Source organism: Mustela nivalis, assembly GCF_964662115.1.
Source record: "Mustela nivalis genome assembly, chromosome: 4".
NCBI lineage: Eukaryota > Metazoa > Chordata > Mammalia > Carnivora > Mustelidae > Mustela > Mustela nivalis.
The window spans coordinates 81265075-81291788 of NC_139023.1; the positions used below are offsets into that span (position 1 = coordinate 81265075).

The window sequence follows — 26714 nt, forward strand, 5'->3', positions numbered from 1 at the left end:
GATCAAAATTCAAAGTATGGTTTCTACTGAATGTGTAGAAACATTTCTTTTGCACCATCACAAAGCTGAAAGGTCATAAGACAAATCAAGTTGGGGACCATCTATATTTGTCAAACTCCTGCTATTAGCCCACTGTTGGTGGTAGAAGAAACACAAAAATGAGGTGACAACTGAAGGGTAGCAGAATATGCCACCCCAAAATATGCTTCTTTGGCCTAAAGATTATTTTGGGCTGATTATTTTTTTAGAAAAAGCAGACATAGGAGAATCTCTCAGTGCAGAGTAAAATTCACTCTTTTGTAAGGGAAATTTACATTTATAGGTATAACTTGGAGATATTGCAGGTTAGGTTCCAGACCACTGCAATAAAGTCAATACTGCTATAAAGCCAATACTGTAATAGGGTCAGAGGAATTTTTTTGGCTTCCCAATGCATACGAAAGTTGTTTACACTACACTGTAATCTATTAAGTATGTAATAAAATTATGTCTAAAAAATAATGTATATAGCTGAATTTAAAAATGCTTTATTGCTGAAAATGACTAACCACCATCTGAGCTTTCAGTAAGTCATAATCTTTTTGTCAGTGGAAGGTCTTGCCTTGATGTTGATGGCTGCTAAATGATCAGGATGGGGAGAACTGAAAGTTGGGGTGGGTATAACAATTTTTCTAAATAACAATGAAGTTGACCTCATCAACTGACTCTTCTTTTCATAAAGAGTTTCTCTACAGCATACAGTGCTGTTTGATAGCATTTTACCCACAGTACAACTTCTTTTCAAAATTGGAATCAATCCTCTTAAACTCTGCCACTGCTTAATCAACAAAGTTTATGGAATATTCTAAAACCTTTGTTGGCATTTCAATCATCTTCATATCATCTTCACTAGCAGTAGATTTCATTTCAAGAAACTACTTTCTTTGCTCAGTGGGGGGGAAAGAGAGGGAGACAAACAAGGAAAAATACTTAACTACTAACAAACTAATGGTTACAAGAAAGGAGTTTGCTGGGGAGACAGGTTAAATATGCGATGGGGATTAAAAAGTACACTTGTCGTTATAAGCACCAGGTGATGAATAGAATTGATGAATCACTATATTGTACACTTGAAACTAATATAAAATAACACTGTATGTTAACTGGAATTAAAATAAAAACTTTTTAAAAACAAGAAAAAAAACCCACTTTCTTTGTTCATCCATAAGAAGCAACTCATTTATTCTAGTTTTATCACAAGATTGCAATAATTCAGTCACATCTTGGGACACCTGGGTGGCTCAATCATTGAGCGTCTGCTTTGGGCTTGGGTCATGATCCCAGGGTCCTGGGACTGAGCCCTGTGTTGGGTTCCCTGCTCAGCAGGAAGTCTGCTTCTCCCTCTCCCACTTTTCCTGCTTGTGTTCCCTCTCTTACTGTGTCTCTCTTTGTCAAATACATAAATAAAATCTAGGGAAAATAATGATTTAAACAATTCAGTCACATCTTCAGGCTCTAATTCCTATTCTAGCTCCCTTGCTATTTCTACCACATCTGCAATTACTTCTTTCACTAAAGTCTTGAAGCCCTAGAAGTCATTCATGAGGGTTGAAATCAACTTCTTCCAAACCCCCATGAATGTTCATATTTTGGCCTCTTCCCATGAATGACAAATGTTCTTAATGGCATTTAGAATAGTGAATCCTTTCTAGAAAGTTTTCAATTGGCTATGCCCAGATACATCTGAGAAGTCACTATCTATGATAGCTATAGCCTTACAAAATGTATTTCTTAAATAATAAGACTTGAAAGTCAAAATCACTCCTTGATCCATGGGCTGCAGAATGGATGTTGTATTAGCAAGCATGAAAATATTAATCTCTTCATATATCCCCATTATAGTTCTTGGGTGACCAGGTGTACTGTCAATAAGCAGAAATGTTTTGGAAGTAATCTTTTTCTGAGCAATAAGTCTCAACAGTCTCAATAAGTCTGCTTAAAATATTCAGTAAACCATTTTGTCAATAGATATGCTGTCATCCAGACTTTGTTGTTCCATTGATAGATCATAGGCAGAGTAGATTTAGCATAATTCTTAAGGGCCCTAGGATGTTTGGAATGGTAAATGAGCATTGGCTTCAACTTAAAGTCATCAGCAGTATAAGCCTCTACCAGGAGTGTCAGCTTATCCTATGAAGCTTTGAAGCCAAGCATTGATCTCTCCTCTCCACCTTTAAGTCCTAGATGTTTGTTAAATGAGAACATAACATTTAAGCCAAGACCAAAGAAGGTGATGAAGTTATCCATGAAGATCTGAGCAAAGAGAATTTCAAGAAGAGGTATGGCTGAATTGTGAAGACCTATGGTGGGAGACCTGCTGGCATGTTCAAGGGATAAAAAGAAAGCCAGTGGGGCTAGAGAAAAATGAGTGTAGACAGAGATGGGATCAGGGAGAATTTTAAAAACTTTGGAGTTCACTTTGAATCACACTAGAAGCTACTATAGAGTTTTGAGCAGAAGAGTGACATTATCTGACTTAAATTTTTTAAGGACCACTCTGGGGAGGGATGGGAACAGAAGGGTGGAAGTAAGTAAACCGTTAAAAAGCTATTGCAATATTGTAGGCGAGAGATGATGGAGGTTTATACAAGAGCAATAATGGTGATGTGCTCTGGATATAATCTGAAAGCAGAGTCAAAAGGATATAATGTAATATGTGAAGGCAAGAGAGAAGTCAAAATGACAATCACAGACTTAGGTCTAAGCAAATGAAAAGATGAAGATATCGTTAACTGAGATGGGGAAGTCTTAGGGAGGAGTTGTGTGGGGGAGATCAAGAATTTGGAATAATAAACTTGAGATACCTATTTGACATCTAAGTGGAAGTGCCAAGTAAGCAGACAGATATACAAGCCTGGAGTTCAGGCAAGATGGCTGCCTGGAGATAGTTAATAAAGCCAAGAAGTTGTTATGTATAGGTACTGTTCTAAGCATTTTACATATGCTAACTCATTTAATCCTCACAACAACTCCAAGAGATAGTAGGAAATATCATCATCTTATTTCACAGATTGAGTAACTGAGACACGTAGAGATTAAATAACTTGCTGGAGATCACAAAGGTACTTTATGCAAGAGCCATGATTCAAATCCGGGCATGTAAGTATCAAAATCCATGCCTTGAGCCGCAATGCTAGAGTGCAGGTAATAAATTTGGGAGTCTTCAGTATATGAAGTGTATTTAAATCTATGAATTCGGGCAAGATCACCAAGAGAATATGATCAAAAAAGGATCTGAGGAATTTGTTTAAAAATAAAATGGAGTCAAATGGAGGAGACTGCGTAGGAGCACAGACAAATAAGATTGGCCCTGTGTAGATAAATTTTGAAGTTGGGTAATGGGTACATGGAGGTTCTTTATACTCTGCTGTATATTTTATATATGACTAAACTTTTATACAGTAAGAAGTGAAAACAAAGACAGGGAAATGAAGAGGAATTTTCAAGGAAGACCAAGAAAAAGTGACAGTGAGGCAGGAAGAAAACCAGGAGCAAAGTATTCTAGAAATCAAACATTCCAGTTGTCTACTGATAAATAACAAACCACCGCAAAACTTCATGGCTTAAAAGGCAGCAATAATTTGTTTTTTTCAGAATTCTGCAATTTGGGCAGGGCTTGGTGGGGACCTATCATCTCTGCTCCTGTGGTGTCAGCCATCAGACAGAATGACTTTCCTGGACCTGAGGACCCATCTCTTAAGGTGGCTCACTCAAACGGCTGGAAGGTTGCTGGTGTAGGCTGGGACCTCAGCCAGCACAGTCCTATCTTTATTTGGGTCAACCCCCAGATTTACTAAAGGTAAGTAGTACAAATGAGAAGTATTTCAAAGTTTTTCAAACATATGCCTTACTCTCAACTGACAAAAGACCCTTCAAAGAATACTGAAAAAGATTCCACTGATGCTGGGATTGTTTTCTTTATAAAAATTACAGGAACTGGGGTGCCTGGGTGGCTCAGTGGGTTAAGCCGCTGCCTTCGACACAGGTCATTATCTCAGGGTCCTGGGATCGAGTCCCGCATCCGGCTCTCTGCTCAGCAGGGAGCCTGCTTCCTCCTCTCTCTCTGCCTGCCTCTGCCTACTTGTGATCTCTCTCTGTCAAATAAATAAATAAAATCTTTTAAAAAAAATTACAGGAACTGAGGAAAATACATTTGTTATCTAGGTCTTTGTAAATGCCAGGAGAGCCTGTACTTCACAGTAAAAGATATCTCAATTTTGTTCATATCCACTGGTCACAGCTCCCCCTTGGAGTTTCTCTTTCATAAAATATTTTAAATAGCTGCAAGAAGATGGGGAAAGGGTGAAAAGATGTGTACAAATTCTTGCATTTCTGTCAAATAATAGGCAAATAGCAAAAAACAGTTTTTCTCTCATCTTCTTACCCGTGACTCAAAGTAGTTCTGTTTATGGGTTTTTAGAAGGTTCTCACCACGGATAGGCCAGGTGTTTTTCCTCATCAATGATCTAAGGTGCTAACTGCCACTGCAGCCCACTGGAGTTCACTGAGAGTTTCTAACATGGAGACCTGATTTCCAAAATCCTTTGACACTTCAAATCAGGTCAGAGGTTGGAGTGCCAGTACTCTGTCTTCCCATAGGTATACCTAGCAAGTACAGAGGGGGTAGGGGAGAGCTGATCCTGAGATAAGTGAATCACGCCACATGTCACTGAACATACACCACTGGGACTGCTGGGTTATTACAGGGAACCAAGGAGGAAACAATTTAAAAAACACATGAGGAGGAGTGAAAGACAAGTTTTATCTTTACTTCCTCATTCCTGCTAACTTGAAAATACATGGAACATCTGAAACCAACAGCTGTGACTTGGTACACATTTTCCCCCCCTTGATACACATTTTGATCATGATGCAATATTTCTGCAAGTTATGTCTTTGCTTGTGTTTTATTATCTGAGAACATATTTAAATAAGCCAGCTTATTTAAAATAAATAACAACAATAATAATTAATGAATAAGCCAGATTTTCTCTGTGAAGTTTTTTTTTTTTTTTTTTTTTTAAGATTTTATTTATTTGTCAGAGAGAGAGAGAGCACAACAGGGTTATCAGCAGGTAGGGGGAGAAGCAGGGTCCCTGTTGAGCAAGAAGCCTGATACAGGACTCGATCCCAGGACCCTGGGATCATGACCTGACCTGAAGGCAGATGCTTAACTGACTGAGCAGCCCTTGTCATCCCTCTGTGGTGAAGTTTCACAGATATCATCCTTAACAACAGGTACCCATCACTGACACGTATCATTAGTTAAGAGTTTAACTATTTCTCAAAAACTCAAAAGAACTGTAATAAGCCCCAGGAGCAAAGATTAAGTCTTTCATGCTCTGCCTTCCGCTAGTTGACTCTTATTCAAATCAGAGTCAGTTGATGAGGCATTTGGAGAGCAACTACTACCAAACAAATATATTTGTTTGCAGTAAAGAACACTTTGAGTTCTTTTCTTTCTTTATCTCTCCTCATCACTTGTTAGTGCTCATCACCTCTCCTTGGTTTCTAAGAGATTCCCATCTCTTGAATTTCCTCTGTCTCTTGGATTGCCCTTCCTTACTCTGATTCTGCACCCAATTCCAATGCGTAGGCTTTTTTCCGGACACCAAGCAATTATGAAACACCAGCCACATGTGCTATAATTCAACTCAATTATGACACTATCTACCTGGATATAACAACCAAATCCTACAAGACTGCCCCATCCTCAACTTCAGATGCCAATCATAAGTCCAGGTTGTCACCTGTTTTTCTTACTCACTGGCTATAGTTCAGAGGTTCCAATGACCCCCTCAATGAGTTTGATTAATTTGCTTAAACAGCTTATAGAACTCAGAAAAACATTTTACTTACTAGATTACTGCTTTATTATACAAGGCTGTAACTCAGGAATGGCTGACAGAAAAGATGCATAGGACAAGGTATGGGGAAGTGGTCCCAAGACTCCATTCTCTTTGAGCGCACCACTCTCCCTAAATCTCCATATGTTCTTCAACCTGGAATCTCTCAGAACCCCACTCTTTGGGGGTTTATATGGCAGCTTCATTACAGGGCATAATTGATTAAATCATTGGCCATTGGTGACTGAATTCAATCTTCAGCCCTTCTCCCCTCCCGGGATGTTTGAGGGTAGGACCAAAAGTTCCAACCCTCTCATCATATGGTTGGTTGTCTTGGCAACCAGCCCTAATCCTTAAGATACCCAGCTCTCCAAAAGTTATTCATTAACAAAATAAGACACCCTCATTGCTCTCATCACTTATGAAATTCCAGAACAAAGACCACATATGTATTTCTTATTATAAATCGCAATATCACAGTCACTCTTCTTATAGACTCTTCTTGAGCTTCTCATGCTTCTTCTCATAATCAGTCAACATTTGTCCTCCTTCTACATGCTCTCAGTGACCTCATCCTCACTCATAGTCTTAGATAACCTTGGTGTCCTTACTGTTGCTGTGGGAGTAGTGGCAGTGGTAACAGCTGCGGTAGGTGGAGGAACAGCATCAACGGTACTGATAGTAGCAAGAGCAGTAAGTAATAGCATAGACAGCAGTACTGTTTTTAACTTCAGTTTTTGTAGGAGCCATCTACAACTTCTATTACATGATGTTCCCTTTATTACATTCTTCACATTGCTGCCAATCTAATTCTTCCAAAATAGAAATTCAGTCATATGACTCTATTTTAATCTTCTAATAGTCCCTGTGGTATTGGGGATAAAATCTAAATTCTTAGCATAGTTTAAAAGGCCTAACACAACCCAGCCCTGTCTACCTCAGCTCCTGCATGTACCCCTTGCTATAGCCATCCCAAACAACATGCATTTTGCCATGTACAGAATGTTATGGGCCCTTCCCCTTACCTCTTGCTGGATTCCCAACAGGACTGACTCCCATGAGTCTTTCCAAAAACAGCTGCCCTGATGTTTCCTGTCTAGAAAGACAACGCCATGTCTCCATGCTATGTTAGGTGTCCCTCCTGTGTGCTTCCTCTATTACAAAACACATTACACTAATAATAATTTGGGTTTTTTTGTTAATTTCTTTATAATCCTCTTTCCTGTGCATTCAGAACTCAATTGTAAGCATGATACTCAAGAAAATGTTGAATGAATGAACAAGTGAATTATAGCTCAAGCATGGATTAATATATACTCTGTTCTAGCTCACCCAAGTTTCAACTTGCTTCACCTTCTGTTAAAGAAAAAAGACAACAAATCCAAATTGGAGTCACTTGTGCTAAGGCCCAAGTCAGCAAACCAAGATCTAATATCTAACCTAATTGTGATTTCAGCTTTTCCTAAGAATGTGACTTCAAACCAGTGAATCTAGAATTACTTGATCAGCACTACTGCGGTAATCTGCAGGACAGATACCTGCTGTTCCCCCAAAGTAAGGTGATCTTGTCTGAAACAATATACTTTCTGTTAGAATCCTACTTTACCCCCTTCTGATCCAAAATCTTCTTCTTTTTTTTTTTTTTTTTTTGTTTTAAAGTAGTCTCCATGTTGAGTGTGGAGCCCAATGCAGGACTTAAACTCATGACCCTGGGAACAAGACCTGAGCTGAGATCAAGAGTCAGATACTTAAACAATTGAGTCACCAGGCACCCCAAAACTCTTCCATTTTGTATAGCTCCTTGAGCTCCTTTCTATTTGCTAGATAAGATGCTACCTGATTCACAAATTGTTAAATAAAGCCAATTAGATCTTCAAATTCACTCAGTTTAATTTTTTTTTTTTTGACATTCCTCAGACTGCTTATAGTCTAGAGAGGGAAACAGAAATGTAGGTAGATCATCTTCCTGAGAGAAGTCATTCAGGAACCCCTCAGGTTCATCCAGGAATTCCACATTAACAACCTATTAAATAATAAGGAAATGAACACATAGGGTAAATGAGAGAACATCATTTTTCAATGGCATACAGCATCAGAACCTTGACAGAGCATTTGCTTTATAAAATAAAGGTTGAAGAGTACAGGTCACATCTGCCCTCTAGACTGACAGCAACCATTAGAAAAAGATCATTCAACCAGGTTTAAGTGCACTTAGTCAAGGACAAGGTAAGGTATCTGGTAAAATGCTTTGTAGTAACCCTCTGCTTTTCTCAAATTTACCAACTTCATAAACTTTATTTTTAAAAAGTTACATAATAGCTTTTTATGCTTTGGGCTTTATTCATATAAAACCTTGAGAGTCTCTTCCTGGGTTCTCTGTGCTCTGGCCATTTTCTATGGGAAGTTTCCATTCTGGCTCTCTGATCCTGCCTCCCGCATTTGGTTTCTACTTCCTCTGGTCCTACTCTCAGCAATCAATCCACAGAGTGTATGGCTTCTTATTTCAGTACCTGTCCCAGCTCTGTTTACCACTTTCCTTAATCACAAGCCTCTTCTTCCATACCAAGATTTCTTTTTTCTTTTCCTTCCTTCCTTCCTTCCTTCCTTCCTTCCTTCCTTCCTTCCTCTCAGCTCTAGGCCCAATGTGGGGCTGGAACTCATGACCCTGAGATTGAGAGTCTCATGCTTTACTGACTGAGCCAGCCAGGCACCCCACACACCAGGTTTCTTTATCATCACCCCTTCCTCAAACCTAGACCAGACCCATAGAACTGGATAGCCTTCTAGCTTCCACTTCATCAGCTCTTGATCTGGTCTCACCATCATATGGTCTCACCCAGGCAGTAGCACCTAGTTCACCCTGAAATGTAATCTCAAAAATCCACCTGTATTTCACATCTATGACTTTGTTTACAGCAAGAAAGAGTATTATAACATCATACAGCATTAGAATCCAGGTTTCTACGTCCCATTTCTCTTTGTAATTCTTATGACCACTGGGTGAAAGCTAACTGGCTCAAATGTTTAGAGCTGTGATTTCAAGCTTCTGTGAGCTGCAGAACTCCTTATTCAAATAAAATCTTAGTGCCAGCAAGTAATACTTAAAATGCTGACTTGTTCTGGCTAACATGGGTATGAAGTTCCTCTTCCTCTTACTTCCATCACTCCTGGGAATTCTGAAGAGCCTCAAGGTTGGAAAATCACTGGGCTGGAGCACATTCTAAGGAAGCCCAAGCGGTAAGCTTCATACCACTGGGACAGGTTTCCTCACAAGATATGCAGTATCCTAGAAAGCAGCATGACAATGATTACATGGGTTGACTTGAGAAAGACTCCAGGATTCAGAGCCCTACCCCCACCCCCCAACTCACTAGCCGAGGCTCACTGGTCCATTTACATTACCTCCTTGTACTTGAGCTTTCCTGTCTATAAGACAAAGATCATATGGATCCTGCCTCTTTGTTAAAAGGATTAAATGAGTTCATAAGAAGAGAAAGTTTTTTTAAAAATGCCTGGCTGACCCAGATAGGTAGTAAGTAAATATTTGCTACTACTATCTTCCAAGATCACACCTTATTTCCAAAGAGTTGGGGAGCAAAATATTAGTGACTCAGCACAGTCTTTCCTCCATCCTCACATACAGCCTATATCAGCAGTCAGTACTTCCCTTTTATGTGAGGTACTACAGATTGTCCTTTGCAAACTATGTCTAGCAATACATGAAATGCTAACTCAAGGCCCTAAAAGGGGGCACTGGTTTCATCCACCAGAGTGACTGGTTCCACAAAGGAGGTTACTTCCCAAGATTTATTATAGATTTAGGTCAAATGAAAGATTATACACACTGCACAGTTTCTCAATGAGAACAGACTGGGCCATTTGGTTAGATTTGTAAATCTAAGGTTAATTGGGAGTTGAGCATTGCAATTCTAGGAAATAGGGTACTTGGCATGTTTGTATATTTCTGAATCTGTCCCCTCTTTATAGCCATAAACATATGCCATTGATTTATGATTTTCCTTCTATAGGCTTCATCAGGGTAATACAAAGAGAGGTTAGCCATTAAACCCAGAAGGAATTTGAGAGCAGAACATAAAATTAAAATGTTATACACGGAGGAGAAAAAAAATGATGTAAGTAAAGACAACAGAAAATTAGCTGCTAAATCTTCAGGATAATGCATTTTTACAGGTTGTTTTTAATAATACTTGCTACATTGTACTTTAATGTGTGGTCTGTCAATCTAAGCTAAGTAACTCCTAAGGGAAGAGGGTGAAAGGCCCTTCTAAGTAATATGAATAGGCTTTTCAAATGAAACAAAAAAATCTGAGTATTTTCTTTCCCAAGTTTGTATTTTATTACTTTTTGCTCAGTCAACCTGCAGGGAATGTAGACAGTGTAGATACTGACTCTACTTTCCTGAGTACCTGAGGTTCTTCAGGCTCAGCCTGAGTCAGACTCCTTCCCAGGCAGTCCAGGGAATGTAGGAATAGCTTTGTCAGCATCTTCATGCTCCTGCCTCTGATTAGAATGGAAAGAACAAGTAATGATACTGTCCTCATTCCTTTATCCTAAATTATGAAATACAAAAGTCCTGCAACCAAAAGTCTTTCCATAATTTGGCAGAAAATTCATTTGGTGGCAAAATTTGACTCTCTTGACACGTAGCTGAGTATAGTCATTATTTGTCTCATTTAAGGTGAAGTCACATACATTTTGTGGTAGATATATGACTGTATTTGTTTATGTGGTGCTAACACATACTCCACTAGAAATACTATATAATCTATGGGATATATACCATCTAGCCTTTCTCAAATCTGAAAAATTTTGAATTCCAAAACATAATTGGCCCCATGGATTTAGATAAAGAATGGTGGGCCTGTCCTAAGTATTCTGAGTAGGAAGAGGTCTGATAAGAAAGGACACATTCTGGCTCCAAGGAGGAAACATGAACTACAAATCTGGAAGGGTGGTGTGCTCACATGGATGGGAATCCAAAGGGAGCTGTCAGTGTTATCCATCTGAGAATGAGGTGCAGAAGACCAAAGAAGTCAGTGACAAAAATCAGTCACCAGCCATACTACTTGATCAAATGCCTAACATTGTTAACCAGTGCAAGCTGATGCCCCAGTGGGCATAGAGTAGGTGATAATAGACAGGCCAGCGCCGCTAGAATCCTTATCTCAGGATTGCTACAAATTTTTACTAGGGTCTTTCTTCATTTACATTCCCTTTCCCCATCTCTCTACTCTAAATAATTCTTCTATTCTTACAAATTCCATACTAAATTACCACTCAGAATTCACTGGTGGTGATGGTAAGTTTAAGAAATCTAAAAAGAGGGGCACCTGGGTGGCTCCGTCATTAAGCATCTGCCTTCGGCTAGATCATGATCCCAGGGTCCTGGGTTCAAGCCCCGCATTGGGCTCCCTGCTTAGCAGGAAGCCTGCTTCGCCTTCTCCCATTCCCTCTGCTTGTGTTCCCTCTCTCGCTGTGTATCTCTCTGTCAAATAAATAAAACCTAAAAAAAAGAAATCTATAAAGAGCAAAATCATTTAATTCTGGTTGTACTTTAAAAGTTTTTAAATTCGGGGCGCCTGGGTGGCTCAGTGGGTTAAGCCGCTGCCTTCAGCTCAGGTCATGATCTCAGGGTCCTGGGATCGAGTCCCGCATTGGGCTCTCTGCTCAGCAGGGAGCCTGCTTCCTTCTCTCTCTCTCTCTCTCTCTCTGCCTATCTCTCAGTGTACTTGTAATTTCTCTCTGTCAAATAAATAAATAAAATCTTAAAAAAAAAAAGTTTTTAAATTCTGGATTCAGACTGCCTAGGTTCAAATTATGGCTCTGCCACTTTCTAAATATGTGACCATAATGATTTGTCTAATCTCCCTGTGCCTCAGTTGTCTCATTCATAAAACAGGAGAAGTTTGAGAGGATTAAATGAACTAATACTGTGTGATGCACTTAGAACAACTCTCAGCATATTGTGAGTGCTCCATAAATATAAGCTACTATTATTTCTGCAGGTGTCTATAACTGTCTTCTAAATGAACTCCATGCATTGATAATATGTTTTTTTTTCCTTGTAGAATTCCTTACATCGAGTTTCCTAAGATGGTACTATAAAGACATTTGATGGCCAATATTATTAGCTGGATATGAAGATGAAGAAGACAATAACAAAAAAATAGATACACAATCAAAAATCTGCATGAAGTTACAATCTACTTTCATTACATTGCTGACTCTAACATTCTGGTGCTCTGTACAGTTTCTCCCCCCATCCTCTTTCTTCCTCTTACTAATTTGTTTTGAACCCTAAGAAATAAAATGGAAAGAGGATAATAAAATATTTGACATAAAAATTTCAAAATAAAACCATCAGGCAGAAGGGGCACCTGGGGGCTCAGATGGGTAAGCATCTGACTCTTGATCTCCCCTCTGGTCATGATCTTAGGGTTGTAGGAAAAAGCCTTGCAACAGGCTCCATACTGAACATGTAGCCTGCTTAAGAGTCTCTGGATTCTCTCTCTCCTTCCTCCTTTGCCCCTCCCCCACCTCTCTCCCTCTCCACGAAACAAAACAAAACAAAAACAAAAACAAAACCATCAGGCAGGAACAAATCTTTGAGGAAGTCCTTCAGATTATATTCACACTTATGTTTTCAGACTACTCATCTCTTGAACGTTAATGCAAATAATATTAACCATATTGTCCAGCTAAGAATGAATTAAAAACAATTAATTCTGCCTTAAATTGAACTCAATTACTTAAGCACTGTAACTAGAAATCCTTTGAATGATATATCCTTCCCCAATATTCTACAAACCTGTTCCATTCAGAGTTAGATCTTGGAGTAGATACTCCTTGACCTCCCCCAAGACATCAAAAATGACATCTGTCCAAACTGGAATGCGGGCTATCTCCCCCATTGGATTTGTAATTTGAGACTGCATTTTCAGTGCTCCCAATCCTACGTTGATGGTTATACTGAAGAGGCTGGGAACCCCATACATTTACCTATTTCTTTTATTTTTTAAAGATTTTATGTATTTATTTGACAGACAGAGATCACAAGTAGGCAGAGAGGCAGGCAGAGAGAGAGAGGGGAGAAAGCAGGCTTCCTACTGAGCAGAGAGCCCGATGCGGGTCTCGATCCCAGGACCCTGGGATCCTGAGCTGAAGGCAGAGGCTTTAACCCACTGAGCCACCCAGGTGCCCCCCCATTTACCTATTTTTAACTTCCTTCTTTGACTATATAATTCATGTTGGGTCTGTTATGATTTTTTTCCTACAGTCAGCCCTAATTGGACTGACCCCTATTTGTCTCCGTCATTTTCACCTCCACCCTATTTTATTTATCAAGAGTATTAACCAAAAAAAAAAAAAAAAAAAATGTCCAACTGAAGAAGGAAAAAAAAAAAATCACAGCTAAATGTGGGTTTAAAGCTGAAGAGACTTGAGATTGAAAAACTGCCAGTTCTTACTGCTCACTTACTCACATGAGGGTTTACAGCTCCTGAAATCATGCCAGGACTTTGAAAATGAAAGCTTGCAGTTAGAAAACGATGGCTCATGACAGCAAAGATCAGTCATGTGATAGGCCAAGCGTTTTCCGTCATTGCCTTCCTCAATCAGACAGGGCTCAGAAACAGAGGTTAATCGGTCAGATAGCATCCACGGAGGCTGAGGGCAGCAGAATCAGATTGCAGCAATTAATCATTTAATTGCTTTCTGATTCGCTTTAAATGTCTTTTAAAAAGATATTAAAGAAAAACATTATTGAAAGGACATTTTAGACTGTTTAACAAAGATCCAATATACCCTTTGTGAACCAGAAAATAAATGGATCTCTGGCCAAACTCTGCTCAATGTTTTCTTGGGCAAAATTTACGTATATAGAAGAATGAGAGACAGAGTCTCTGCTCTAGGCAGGAGAAAGAGCATGTATAATGTACTTAGGAAAGAAAGCATAGGTATAAATAAAAATAGGGTTTTTGTTTGTTTGGCTGCTTATTTTTTTGACTAAAGAGTAGGATGCGTAACCAAGGTTGATAGAAAAGCCTAGATGTTAGAGAGCCTGGAATGCCAAGATAAAAGAGCCTGGGGAGCCACTGAAGATTTTTGAGGAGAGAAAACAGTATGAGAAGGGAATAGCATAAACTATGGGGGCCATCAGCCCTGGGTTATAATTCTAACTTTGGCTCTCTTTAGCTAGTATAAGCACATTATCACCTTTTGGAGCCTCTCAAGCTATACAGTGGAAATGACAATACCAATGCCCAAATTATTGCAACATTAAAAAAAAAAAAAATGTAACACACCCACCCCAGGGCTAGGTGCAGAAAAAATACCTATTAAACAGTGTTATCTGTTACTACTGCTTTGTTCTGAGTGGGAAGGTCAAAGGGGAAGAGATGGGTGGAGGGAGACTGGAGAGGTCCATGTAAGAGATAGAGGGGCTGGACTGAATAGAGTGCAAGTAAGGGGAGAGGCAAAGAGAAAATCAGATAGAAAGCAAGGGACACTACAAAGGCAGAATCCATGGAAACAAGAGACTAAGAAAGATTAACTTCCTCAAAGCCATTTGACAATGACTGGACATGACCAAGGAAGGAAGAACAGCTACAGAGACTCCAAGAAGACATCTGAGATAAGTATGACTCAAGTCAGAGAGACTCAAACTGCTATGGAAGTCATAAATAACAAACATAAATGCCTAGCACTGAGCTTGGATTTCTAGAATGACTATAGGAATAACCAAAGCCATATTGCTTGCTTCAGTGATTTCATCTTAATTCTTAATAATAAAGGGTTTTCCTGAGAACAATTTTCAAATCCTCAAGGCTAGACGATTTGGGCCATGACATTACTTAGCAGTGTATAACAGGCAGTGTCCACTTTCCACACATCTTCACCATGACTCACCTCTTCATGTCACCACCACTACTGAAGTCGCCACCATTTCCTTAGGCACTTTGTACTAGCTTCCTTGTTGTCACTCACTTTACGACCTCCTCAGCACAGACACTGCTGATGCACTCCTGAAGGCTGGAAATGCTTTCCCCACAAGACTCGCCTACTTGAATAACAGGTAGAGAAATACTTGGCACTTCAGAACAGCAGAGCAGCACCTAATATCTCACTGAACCTGACATTTTCATTATGCATTGTGTTAGAAGTTTCTTCAGGAAGCAGTCTTAATAATTTTTCATCACTCTTCTCTGTGGGGATTAATATTACTTTCTTACACATATGAGCCACAGCCCCTTGTCCAGTACAAGCTTCTGTCCTTGTCTGGGTCATTGTGGGTTTCAGCCATGTCAGCTCCGTATAATTCACAAAGGAATCAACCCACAGACACTTTCCAGCCACATGTGTGCCTCCCAGGACACACAAGGGAAGCTTTACAGCTTATATAAATGGACTTTAATATTGCAGCATACCTTTTGGGATGTATGTTTAATTTGTAAGAACATGTAGAAAAGCTGACAAGCCATTTTGCACCTTTTGGGAAGCTTCTCCTTTGCACAGGCTGCCCTAAAGAAAGACAGGATTACACTGTCTCCTACTCACCACCCTCTTGCTCTCCCTACAGTATCCCTCTCACCTGAGCTCACTGTTGAGTACATAGAAGTCCCAGTTAGAAGACTATGTGGGATTTGTGTTCTTCTATCACTTTCTTTTTCCTTCACTAAGGTTTTTTTCTTTAATATCTCTGAGAAACACTGAATATGATTTCATTTTATTTTATCATTTACTTCAGGACAAGTGTCATGCTGACTTACTTTTGTTTAATGACATAGAACTTCCTTGCAACCTGACTAGCTCCAGAATAATAAAATTCAAAATATAGTGTTTTATAGGTAAAAATGTTTTATGCTTTACAAAGAGAAGTAGAACTTGGGGAGAGATGTGATGACACTATGAGGTCAAAAGTTTTTAGAAGTCAACCGTCATAAATAGGAAAGTCTTCTTTTTGGATTCCTCACAACCTTTTTTATTTCAGGGGCACTTGACTATATAGGGTCTTCAAACGCTCTCTGATAGTGTGCAAATATTTTTCTTTATCCAAGTTACTCTTGGTTCAGAAAAGAGACTGATATTTATGGCTTGAGTTTGTACTTTTTCTTATGTCTGTATCATAGCAGTATTAATGATAAACTCCCAATATTTATTTATTGCTACTATTTCAATTTTACTCCTTCATCACCACTTTGTAAGATAAAGTATTATTTTACAGATGAAGAAACTGAGCCTTAGAGAGGCTAACTTACCCAGGGCCAGACAGCCAGTAAATGGGAAAATCAGAACTTGAATTTAGGTCTCTTTTATACCAGAGTTAGTGTTAGAAGTCATTATAACTCACTGGAATGACGCTATCCACAAATGACATTCCAGGAGCATTTAGTGGAGACTTCCAGCTTGATATCCATGATAAAGAAAAAAAAAAAAAGCCTCAGTACTTCTTGAGTATATTACTTTATTGCTTACTGACTCTAAACACACTTATGAGCTGTAATGACCTTAACCATTTCAAGAAAAAGTACATAAACTCTGTGATATTTATTGACTTCTTACTCTATAAGAGGGACGTGGCTAATTAATCACTAAATGGGGGAAGCTGTTGAGAAGAATAAGATGTGGTCCATTTCTTGGTGTACCTACCATCTAGCTGAGCAGCCAAGTCCTAAGTACATGCAGTGTGTATATTTAGATAATAATAATAATATAAAAAAGCAATGCAGGGGTGCCTGGGTGGTTCAGATGATTAAGCATCTGCCTTCAGCTCAGGTCATGATCCCAGGGTCCTGGGATCAAGCCGTGACTTGGGCTCCCTGGTCAGCATGGAGCCTGCTTCTCCCTCTCCCTCTACTGTTCCCCTGCTTGTGCTCTCCCACTCTCTCTGTCAAATAAATAAGTAAAATCTTAAAAAAAAAAAAAGTGCAAAGCTGGATGAGATTCATTACCAAATTAACAATATAGAACACAAGTGCTAACGTGAATCAGGTGAGGGAAATTCTCTCCAACCAATAGGAGTCAGGTAAGACTAGATCAGAGAAATGGGACTTGAGGTGGGAACCGTTGGATGGATCAGACTTAGTGAGGTTGGAGATTAGCTGAAAAGTGGAAGGGACATCCAGAAGAAGTGAGAAGGAATCCCTGGACTAGGCAAGAGGTTTTCTTGGCTCCATAGTCTTGCGTCATTCACTATAAGATGTTTGATTAGAATACAGGGTGACCCCAGATAGTCAAAGCACAATGACACATTATTGTATGCTGAATTGTGTCCCCTTAAAATTCATGTGCTGAAACTAATCCCCAGTGTGACTGTATTTGAAAACAGGGCCTTTAAAGAGGTAAGTCAAATTAAATAAGGTTGTAAGGGCAGGCCCCTAATCCATTAGGACTAGTTTGTTTGTTTGTTGTTTTAGAACTGGTATCCTTATAAGAAGAGATACTCCAGTGTAGAGAAAAGACCATGTAAGGACACAGCAAGAAGGCAGCCACCTACAAGATAAGGAGGCTTCACAAGAAAACAAACCTTACAACACCTTGATCTTGGACTTCCAGCCTCCAGAACTGTAAGACAATACACTTCTGTTGTTATAGCAGCCCTAGTAGACAACTGCACACACCCGCTATTTCACATATAATTTCCCGGCCCTGGCTGGACCTGCCACCCATCTCCTATGCTACCCTTGATCCTGTCTTAGAGAGTTTGAACCTTAGAGTAGCAGATTTCTTTCTTTCTTTCTTTCATTAAAGATTTATTTATTTGGTAGAGAGAGATCACAAGTAGGCAGAGCAGCAGGCAGAGAGAGGGGGAAGCAGGCTCCCTGCTGTAGCAGAGAGCCTGATGCGGGGCTCGATCCCAGGACCCTGAGATCATGACCTGAGCTGAAGGCAGAGGCTTAAGCCACTGAGCCCCAGGTGCTCCGAAGTAGCAGATTTCTAAAGTGGGCAGCTATTCCATTTAGTTACCATGAAGACCTCTGTTGGAATACTTGGACCTCTGGAATCAGCTGAAGGTGATCTAAGGCAGTGCACTTCAAATTCCCTGTATTGAAGGACCAATTTGCTAACAGACACATGCTCTTACTGTACATGCCAGATAGGAGATAGGCAGCAGCTGCTGCAAGAAACTTGTCATACAAATTTAACAACACCCTGTTCAATAATGTCCCCCGATCAGGTGCATGGATGTCGTGGCCAAGTATTAGTGTGTTGGTAAATGTTCAGCAACAGTTGTTAGGGTTGAGAAGAGTCCTGATTTGTTGCATTTACCCATTTTTGTCATAGAAATACCTTCTGCATGGCTGATTTCAAGTTACCAACATGAAGTTACTAAGCCACAAAGGTGGAAAGAAATGCCCACATCAGCTCTCTCGAGCCAGTACCACCAACCTCTGGCACATCAATGAGCAATGTCCGATTACAATAAAGTTTCAAAATACTGTCATTTCTGGACATTTGCAGAAGGCAAATGACATTTTGTGTAAAACTAATCTAAATGCTTTAAGTGTAAGAGTCCCCAGAGAGCTCCCCCAAAATTTCATTAGCTCACTATTTTATCAGGATAAATTCTGGACCCACAAATGTCCTAAGAAAAGATTTTCAGAAAGGGCCTTTTTACCCACTGTTAGCTATGAAAAAATGGCAGGAATTCAGCTCTTGTCTTCTTTCCTCTTTTCTTCTCTCCATCTGGAAATATTATCTCAAAGACCTTCTCCCCATCTCCTTGTTGATTTTTCCATTCTCTTGATCTCCCTTGCCTAAAGGAGATTCTTCCCTGACCTTTGTCTCTCTTCAATGTCGCAGTGAACTAACATCCCCAATGGTCCACTCTTTTTTTCCCAGAACTTGGCTTTACTGTGGGGATGGGATCCTAGGCTTTGTTACAAGGAGCAATGAGAAGACAAACCCATTCAAACAACTCAAGGGTAAAACCCAAAGCTGCCAGCAGATTTAAAGGGCCCATAGGAGGGGCGGCCTGGGTGGCTCAGTGGGTTAAAACCTCTGCCTTCAGCTCAGGTCATGATCCCAGGGTCCTGGGATGGAGCCCCACATCAGGCTCTCTGCTCAGCAGGGAGCCTGTTTCCTCCTCTCCCTCTCTCTCTCTGCCTGCCTCTCTGCCTACTTGTGATCTCTGTCAAATAAATAAACAAATAAACAAACAAACAAACAAAATCTTTAAAGGGCCCACAGGAAAAGGCAGATAATGCAAAGTTACATTAGCCCTCTTTAACCTCACTTTCTCAGAACCAATTCAGCTTTGTTTTTTCTCTTTTTTTCAAACTCAGAGTTAACCATTAGTAAAATATTCAAAGCCTGTCGCATACAGGAAAGGGATAAACAGCGACTGGAGTGGGAGTGACCAGCCCTGAAGTCCAGACAAGAGGTAATTAGGGCTGACCTTGGGAGGTGGCCATGTGAGAAAGAAACAAAACACAGATACAAACCATAAAGCCGTATTTTTAAGTAAAATCAACAAGATTGGACCACTGATTAGAGATGGAACAGCAAGGGCAGGGGCGGAAAAGGGTGCAAGTTTTTAAATACGAACTGCAGCCAGATGAGTCACCCTGGACCTCAGCTTCAATTGAGTTACTCAAATGAGGAAAAAGCCTTTGATGGCCCCAAGCCCACTGCACACAGAATGAAGTCTAAATTCCTATATAAGGACTGCCACAATTTTGCACCAAGTTATCAGCAAGTTTGGATTCATTCATTCAACATTGACTGAACAGCTAGTATGTTTTATGCTGGATCAGGGAATCAAAATGGGAGAAAATGCACAATTCTTGACTTTAGGGAGTTCAGGGCAAAAAGGGGGTAACTTTCAAATAAAGTAATACACATACATATGCTCAAGCTCTGTTTACAATATCCTCTTCATCTGAAATCCCTTTAAAAATATTTTATTTATTTAATTGAGAGAGACAGAGAGAGGGAGAGAAAGAGCATGAGCAGGGGGAGAGGCAGAGGGACAAACAGGCTCTGAGTGGGCAGCCCAACATAGGGCTCCATCCTAGGATGCTAAGATCATGACCTGAACTGGAGTCAAACGTTTAACCGACTGAGCTACCCAGACGCCCCTGAAGTCCCTTCTGTTTACTGAGTTCCTACTGTATCCCGGAGACTGCTTTTGGCCCTAGAGAGCCAGTCAAGTTCTTTCTTTCTTTCTTTCTTTCTTTCTTTCTTTCTTTCTTTCTTTCTTTCTTTTTTTTAATTTAATTTAATTTAATTTATTTTTTTAAATTTCTTTTCAGTGTAACAGTGTTCATTGTTTTTACACCACACCCAGTGCTCCATGCAATACATGCCCAGTGCTCCATGCAATACATGCCCTCTATAATACTCACCACCTTGTTCCCTCAACCTCCCACCCCCCGCCCCTTCAAGACCCTCAGGTTGTTTTTCAGTTCACCTCCCTTTCCAGTTTCCCTCAACTCCCTTCTCCTCTCCATCTCCCCTTGTCCTCCATGCTATTTGTTATGCTCCACAAATAAGTGAAACCATATGATACTTGACTCTCTCTGCTTGACTGATTTCACTCAGCATAATCTCTTCCAGTCCCGTCCATGTTGCTACAAAAGTTGGGTATTTTCTATCCCTTTTCCAACCAGATATATAGATATATTGGTTTGGCATTGTCTGCAAAGGGATCTGAGGCCACGGGAACCTCAAAGGGGAAAGACTGAAGAACAAGAAGAGAACCAACATCAAACTGTCAGAGCAATGCTTATAATTTCAAGGACTGGGAAAGGGAAGGGCCAGAAAGGCTAGAAGAGTAACCAGAGAGGGAAAGAAAAAACAAGTGAGTCACAGAAGCTGGGACTAGAGAGTTTCAAGAATACAGGAGAATCAGAAGTATTCAATGCAGCAAAGTCTAAGGGAGAGAAGATTGAGAAAAGTGCCACATGGCCACTCATTTTAGGTGACAGATATAAATTAATATTCTGGCTGAGGGAAAGAATTTTGTAGAGAAGGACAGATTAAAGATCTACAATAGAGCAAGGGGGTGCTTTACAAAGACTCTGGAGCAAGAATTGGGAGGGTACAGAATTCATGGCACAAGTGGAAGGGATGGCTTTGGAGACAAGAGATACCCTTCTTTTCCAGACAAATATGCAGAGACACAGAGTAAAGGGAGGTTACAGAGGCCCCTGGGTGTGTGGCGGTTGGAGTCAGATAATCCCATGTTTAAATCCCAGTTCTGCCATTTACTTTCTGTATTATATCTGTCAGGTTGCTCAAGCTCTTTGATCCTTAGTTTCTTCATATTTAAGATGAATATAGTAATGGCTTTCTCCTATGTTTGTTGTGAGATTATACTGAGAAAATAAATAAACCACCAGTTTCCCCCCGCCTTACTAGTATAAGGTACTTATGCGATCACTTAATAAATCCTACTGGCTCTTGCCCCTATCTGCTCACACGGAACTGGCCCTCTGCAAAGTACTCTTGGAAAAGTGCTCATAAGCAAGCCTACCTTGCTGAACTCTGGTGGGTCAGCCAAGCCTCTGTTGTCCTCACACTGCTACAGCTGAGGTCCTGGAACAAATATGACGCTAAATCTAAATACGCTGCCTCACATGGCAGAGATTTGCTGAAGCAGCGTTTTTAGTTTTTACTTACATTCTTCCTCCAAGCCACCCTTCACCAGTCTCAGCCAGGGCCTGGATCCAGATCTGAGTAACAGGTGCAATGCAAGTCTAGCATTATCCTTCCTTTCCCACAACCAGCTTTGTGTCAGGCTCAGGGAGCTCTCTATCCTTCATATAAACACATTTTTGTTGACCCACCCCATTAATTTGTTACATATCTCCTAATATGTATCAGTTCCAATCGAAGTTAGGATAGAACCTGGTATACAGCAGGGTCTTGCTAAAAGTTAATTCCTTTCTCCCTTTTTTAAAATTTTAATTTTATTTTTTTTCAGTTTTCCAAAATTCATTGTTTATGCACCACACCCAGTGCTCCACGCAGTACATGCCCTCCATAATATCCACCATCAGGCTCACCTAACCCCCACCCTCTTCCCCTCCAAAACCCTCAGTTTGTTTCTCAGAGTCCACAGTCTCTCATGGTTTGTCTCCCCCTCCGATTTCCCCCAACCCACTTCTCTCCATCTCCCAATATCTTCTGTGTTATTCCTTATTCCTTTCTCCCTTAATCCAGCACCATGATTTTATTTATACTTCTGACTTGGGATGTTCCTTCACACATCTTCTGTCACATTTGGGTTTGATACAGGTGCACATTTGGGATTGACACAGGTGCACTGTATGTGGTAAGCTGCTATATGTTTAGTAATCAGCTCTCTGGGAAAAAAAAATGCGTGATTTTATAGTGTTTGCCAGTTTCCATGGTGTAAACAGTTCAACCATGGCCAATTTCAATCTACCAACATGACATCAACCACCTTGCAAAATTCCTAAAAATCAGTTTTCCCAAGCTGGTATGAGTTATCTCCAACATACCACTTGATAGGTTATTTGGAAGTCTTGGCTAACAGCATATTGAGTCAGTGCTTAAGTTTATGTCCATTTAATCAAGTTTCATGCATGCCCAGTTACTGCTCTGTAAAGACCACATCGACCCCAGCTGCATTGCAATTCATGGGGAGGTACCGCAAAGGCACCAAGTCTCATTTAGAGATCTTCACTATTTTCATGTGGTTTGGGAAAGGATTGTACTTAAACGGCATTTTGGCATTTTCAGGGAAACAGACACACCCTGACGGGTGAAATCTCAGGGATGATCAGTGAACAAAAACACTGTCACCAAGTAAGTAAACAGTGACAAGTTTATAAGATGCTGTTGGCAGTAGCTGGATTTCTCAGTGCTGAACACTTGAGTTGGGCATGGTGGGAGCGGCTGGTTAGCCATTTGTCAGGCAAAGTCAAAACAGCCCTCCAGCTACAGCACAGACGGCAGACTGCAGCTCGTCAGCATTTTATTTATGACTCCTAATTAGCAAGCAAAAAAGGAGGGAAGAAGTTCCCAGCTTGGGATATACATACTTATACACATATATTTTGCTCAGAAATTATCTTTGTCAAAATAATTTAAATCCCCACAACCCTGAGAGGGAAATATTGTAATTTACATTTTATAGACAAGCAACTCCATCCTAAAAGGTAAGTGTAATTATCCTAATCTTGCCAACGAAGAATCAGAGAAGTCCAGTGATTTTTCCATGGTAACACAGCTAGAATGCGGTAGAGCTAGGACTAACAATCTTCAGACACCAATGCCAGGGCTTTTTCAGTGACAACATGGTTGGCTTTTATCTGGCATATTAGTAATAGCCCTCTGACTTGGGTTAAAAGAGAGTTGACTACCAAACTCATTATATTAGTGAGTAAACTTCTTGTTCTTACAGTTAGAATTAGTTCTTCAGAGGGAGGGGAGTTACTGAATGAGTAAGGAACACAGGATGACTAAGTGAGGGAGGGCAACTTCCCACCTGCTTTTGAAGAACCTGGGCTCTTGCTTTGTGACTGACAGAGTCTAATCAGGCATAGAGCAGGGGGAAAAGAACAGATGCCCATGGCCCATGAGTCTGAAGTGACTGTTCTGTGGAGTCCTTAAGTGTTTGCCAGGTAAAAGAAGCAATGGAAGTTTGAACAGGCCCGGTGACCATAAGCAAAGGAGACTGCTTTACATCAACCATCTATTTACAGATAGTATTAGAAAGAATTGCAACCTATTACTTCTGAGCACTGATTTGACAAAAACAAACAAAAAACCTATTGATATTTACATAATATAGGAAAAAAATTTTTTATTGACTTGTTATCTTTATTATAGGCTTATTTTGCTTTTAATTCCTGTGAAACCCAAAAGATAAAGTATGTCTATTTATTCTCAAGGGGTCTAAGCCTCACTAAACCACCCTTACCAGTACACAGAAGGATGGCATTTCTCTGTTGTCTTGAGGTTAAGCACAGCCACGTAACTTACTTTGGCCAATGAAATATGATCAGCTGTAACATGTGTCACTTCTAAATGGAGGAGTTAGTTAAGAGTTAGTGCACAATTATCCATGCTCACTTCTTCTGCTGCCACTACTGTGGCTGTGGCTGTGCCAACTGGGTCTCAGAGTCACTCCATCAAAATCTCCAGACTCCAGGGAGAATCTCTATTGAGTTTTGAAAGCTGTTGTTACCCTAGCATAACTTTACCTATCCTAATAGGAAAGAAGAATAGTTTGGTGGATTAGGTTAACTAGGAGAAAAAGTGAGAAGTAAGAAGCCAAAGGCTAAAGATTCCTGGACATTTTGTATTCCATCAAAAACCTAGGATGCTGAGTGCTGGAAAACTCAGTGTCTAGGCTGCCATTCTTCCTGAAGTGGGCAAAAGAAGGTAGAAGTTGAAAAGTTGCATGGATCTGTATCCTCAGGTTTCTAAACAGATAACTAGAAAGGATCTAGACTCCTAAGGACCTAATAAGAAATCTCCTGAGCTGAACATGGAATTCAGTTTGAGTCAAATCAACTTAACAAGTATCTAGTCCTTGTAAACACTGTGTTCAACATGACAGGAGATGCTTAAGGGTGCAGAAGCCCCTTCCTTCTTTCAAGGAACTTACAGTCTAATAAGTGAGCTCAAACTTAATATCAGTTAATATCAAATAATGAAAATTTTACATAAAAGCGTCACAGGATAAATGTGTTCCCACAAAGAGGTGAAATTAGTAAAAAAAAAAAAAAAAAAAAAAAAAAAAAAGAAAGAAAGAAAGAAAGAAAGAAGTGAAATTAGTGACCAAATTCACCATATATAGAAATCCCTATCAATGACCTAAAGGGAATCAATCACCATTGAAAACTTTACCATAGTTGGTATACTGCTTCATCCTCATACCCACAGTTAATATATTCCTGTCAGCGCCTTGTGATTGGGACTAGCCATAAGTAAAAGAGATGGAAAAGATGTCCAGGCTCTCAAAGCAAATAGCGGAAGAAGAAAGAGTTCCTCAAGTTCTTGGTGGCTCAACTAGAAATATTCAAAAGTAAAAAAGCTGCCTTATGGGGCCTCCCTCGTTTTGCTGCATGCCCTCAGTGTTAACTAAAGGAAGGCCAAGGCCGAGAAATGCAGCAGCTATCTGGCTATCACATTCATGTGCCCCGTCCAGCCCCCACCCCTACTCCAGATGGCTTGGCTATAACAAGCAGGAATGCTGCCAACTCACTGGGCAACAGGTAAGGAACTCACTGTTGCATATGTCACAGCACCTAGAGGTAGCACTTGAGAATCTGTCTTTGAATTAAAATAAAAGTTTGAGATCTTATTAAGGAAAACTGGATACCAAGGAGACTAGTATCTGATCTACTTCCCTCCTGAGCCTGGCCCCAACAAACCTGTGCTGTACAAAATTACATGACATCCTGGTTCAGATGAAGGTCTGTTCCTCTTTCTCCAAGCTCTGGAATCATTGAAGGCTGAGTGTAAATTACCACCCCTAAGTGGGTTCTTCAAGATGTATGACTGAATTCCTACAAAGAAGAGATGAAGAGTTCATTTCTTACTAGAGTTTGAACAATCCACCAGGTAGCAGCATCCTGACACCAGAATATCCAGCATCAGTAAGTCTGAATGCTTCTTCCTTTGTATAATGAAAGGGGCAAAATGGCAAAGTCAGTGCCATTCACATCCAAAGACCTCCTGAAGGGACTAGCCACGCCCACTGTCCAGGCTGGGGAGCACCTTGGACAGGTCTTTAATAAAAGTAAATCAAGGACTGACAATCATAAACTGGGAGGTGGTCTGGCCTCCAAAACTCTGTCTAGAAAGGGACTATGTATTTATGTGATTAAATGAGCCAATGTGTCTCTCCCGCATCTCTTCTCTTTCTGGAAATTAAATGGGTAATATAGAGAAGATATTGAGTTGTTAGTGGGAACAGAAGCTGAAAAGATGTATACAGAGAGCACATGCCATGTTGGAAAGCTATGGGACAGAGGGTATGAGAGTGCCAAAGTCAAGACTAAGCTGAAGAAATGAGCTAAAAAGAAAAGGTACACAGAGCTCAAATCTAGGCCAAATTGGTGGCAACAGTTGTGGTGGACACAGAGACCAAGTCGACTATGATGGTTAGGGAGGGGGCAGAAACCCCCAAGGCTGAGCTGTGCTGGACCTCCCAGTTTCAGCTTCCTCAGGGCCTCCTGAAGACTACTTTCCCATGAGACTCCCATCTCCTATATCCTACCAATAAACCCCATGAGAAAAGTTGGCTTGGTGTGTCTCAGCTCTTGTTGTCAAACTGCCTAAAACACACACAGTGGGCCAGATTCTACAGACACCTAGACACTGGACAGTCTAGACCAGCCCTGATGCTCCTTCACCCATATCACCAGATATTTTTCATCCTAAGCATTTGATGCATAGCATATCAGGTTATATTGTTACTTAGTTGTATAGGTTTTGATGCTGTCTCAACAGCTGTTTGTGCTGTGGAATATTTTTAGCATGAGATGGTGGAGGTGCTGGAAGAGGAGTTGGTGAAGAAGAGGTGGGGATAGTGTTACATTCTCCATGCTGTGTTAGGTGCTTTGCACACATACATGCCCCCCCACACCTCCCAAAACAAAGATGGTTGATGATGCCATGTCAATCCCACCTCCCTGTGTTTATAAAAGGCAATTGAAAATAAGGTCTCAGGGGATCTCTGGCAATTGAAACTCTTCCTCCCTCAGGGAGTAAACCACAGAACATAAGGGTATGCATAGAAAGATATCACTAGGGCAGAAGATTTCAGGAAAAGAAAGAGAGGGCGAGAAAGGCCTTTTAAATCCATTTAAAACAATCCATGCAGCTGTT

General features: G+C 40.4%; 1 long non-coding RNA gene across 2 annotated transcripts in view; it reads left to right on the forward strand.

Annotated features, from left to right (window-relative positions):
* Positions 1–12235, forward strand: part of LOC309863177 — a 40548-nt gene extending 28313 nt beyond the window's left edge. Inside the window, exons 3-5 of one of the 2 annotated variants that reach the window (XR_014310917.1) lie at positions 2224–2318; positions 3634–3838; positions 11975–12235. This is a non-coding gene — a long non-coding RNA (uncharacterized lncRNA). The remainder of the gene's footprint in view (positions 1–2223; positions 2319–3633; positions 3839–11974) is intronic. The other variant, XR_014310916.1, reaches the window with a different exon arrangement.
* The last annotated feature ends 14479 nt before the right edge of the window (positions 12236–26714 follow it).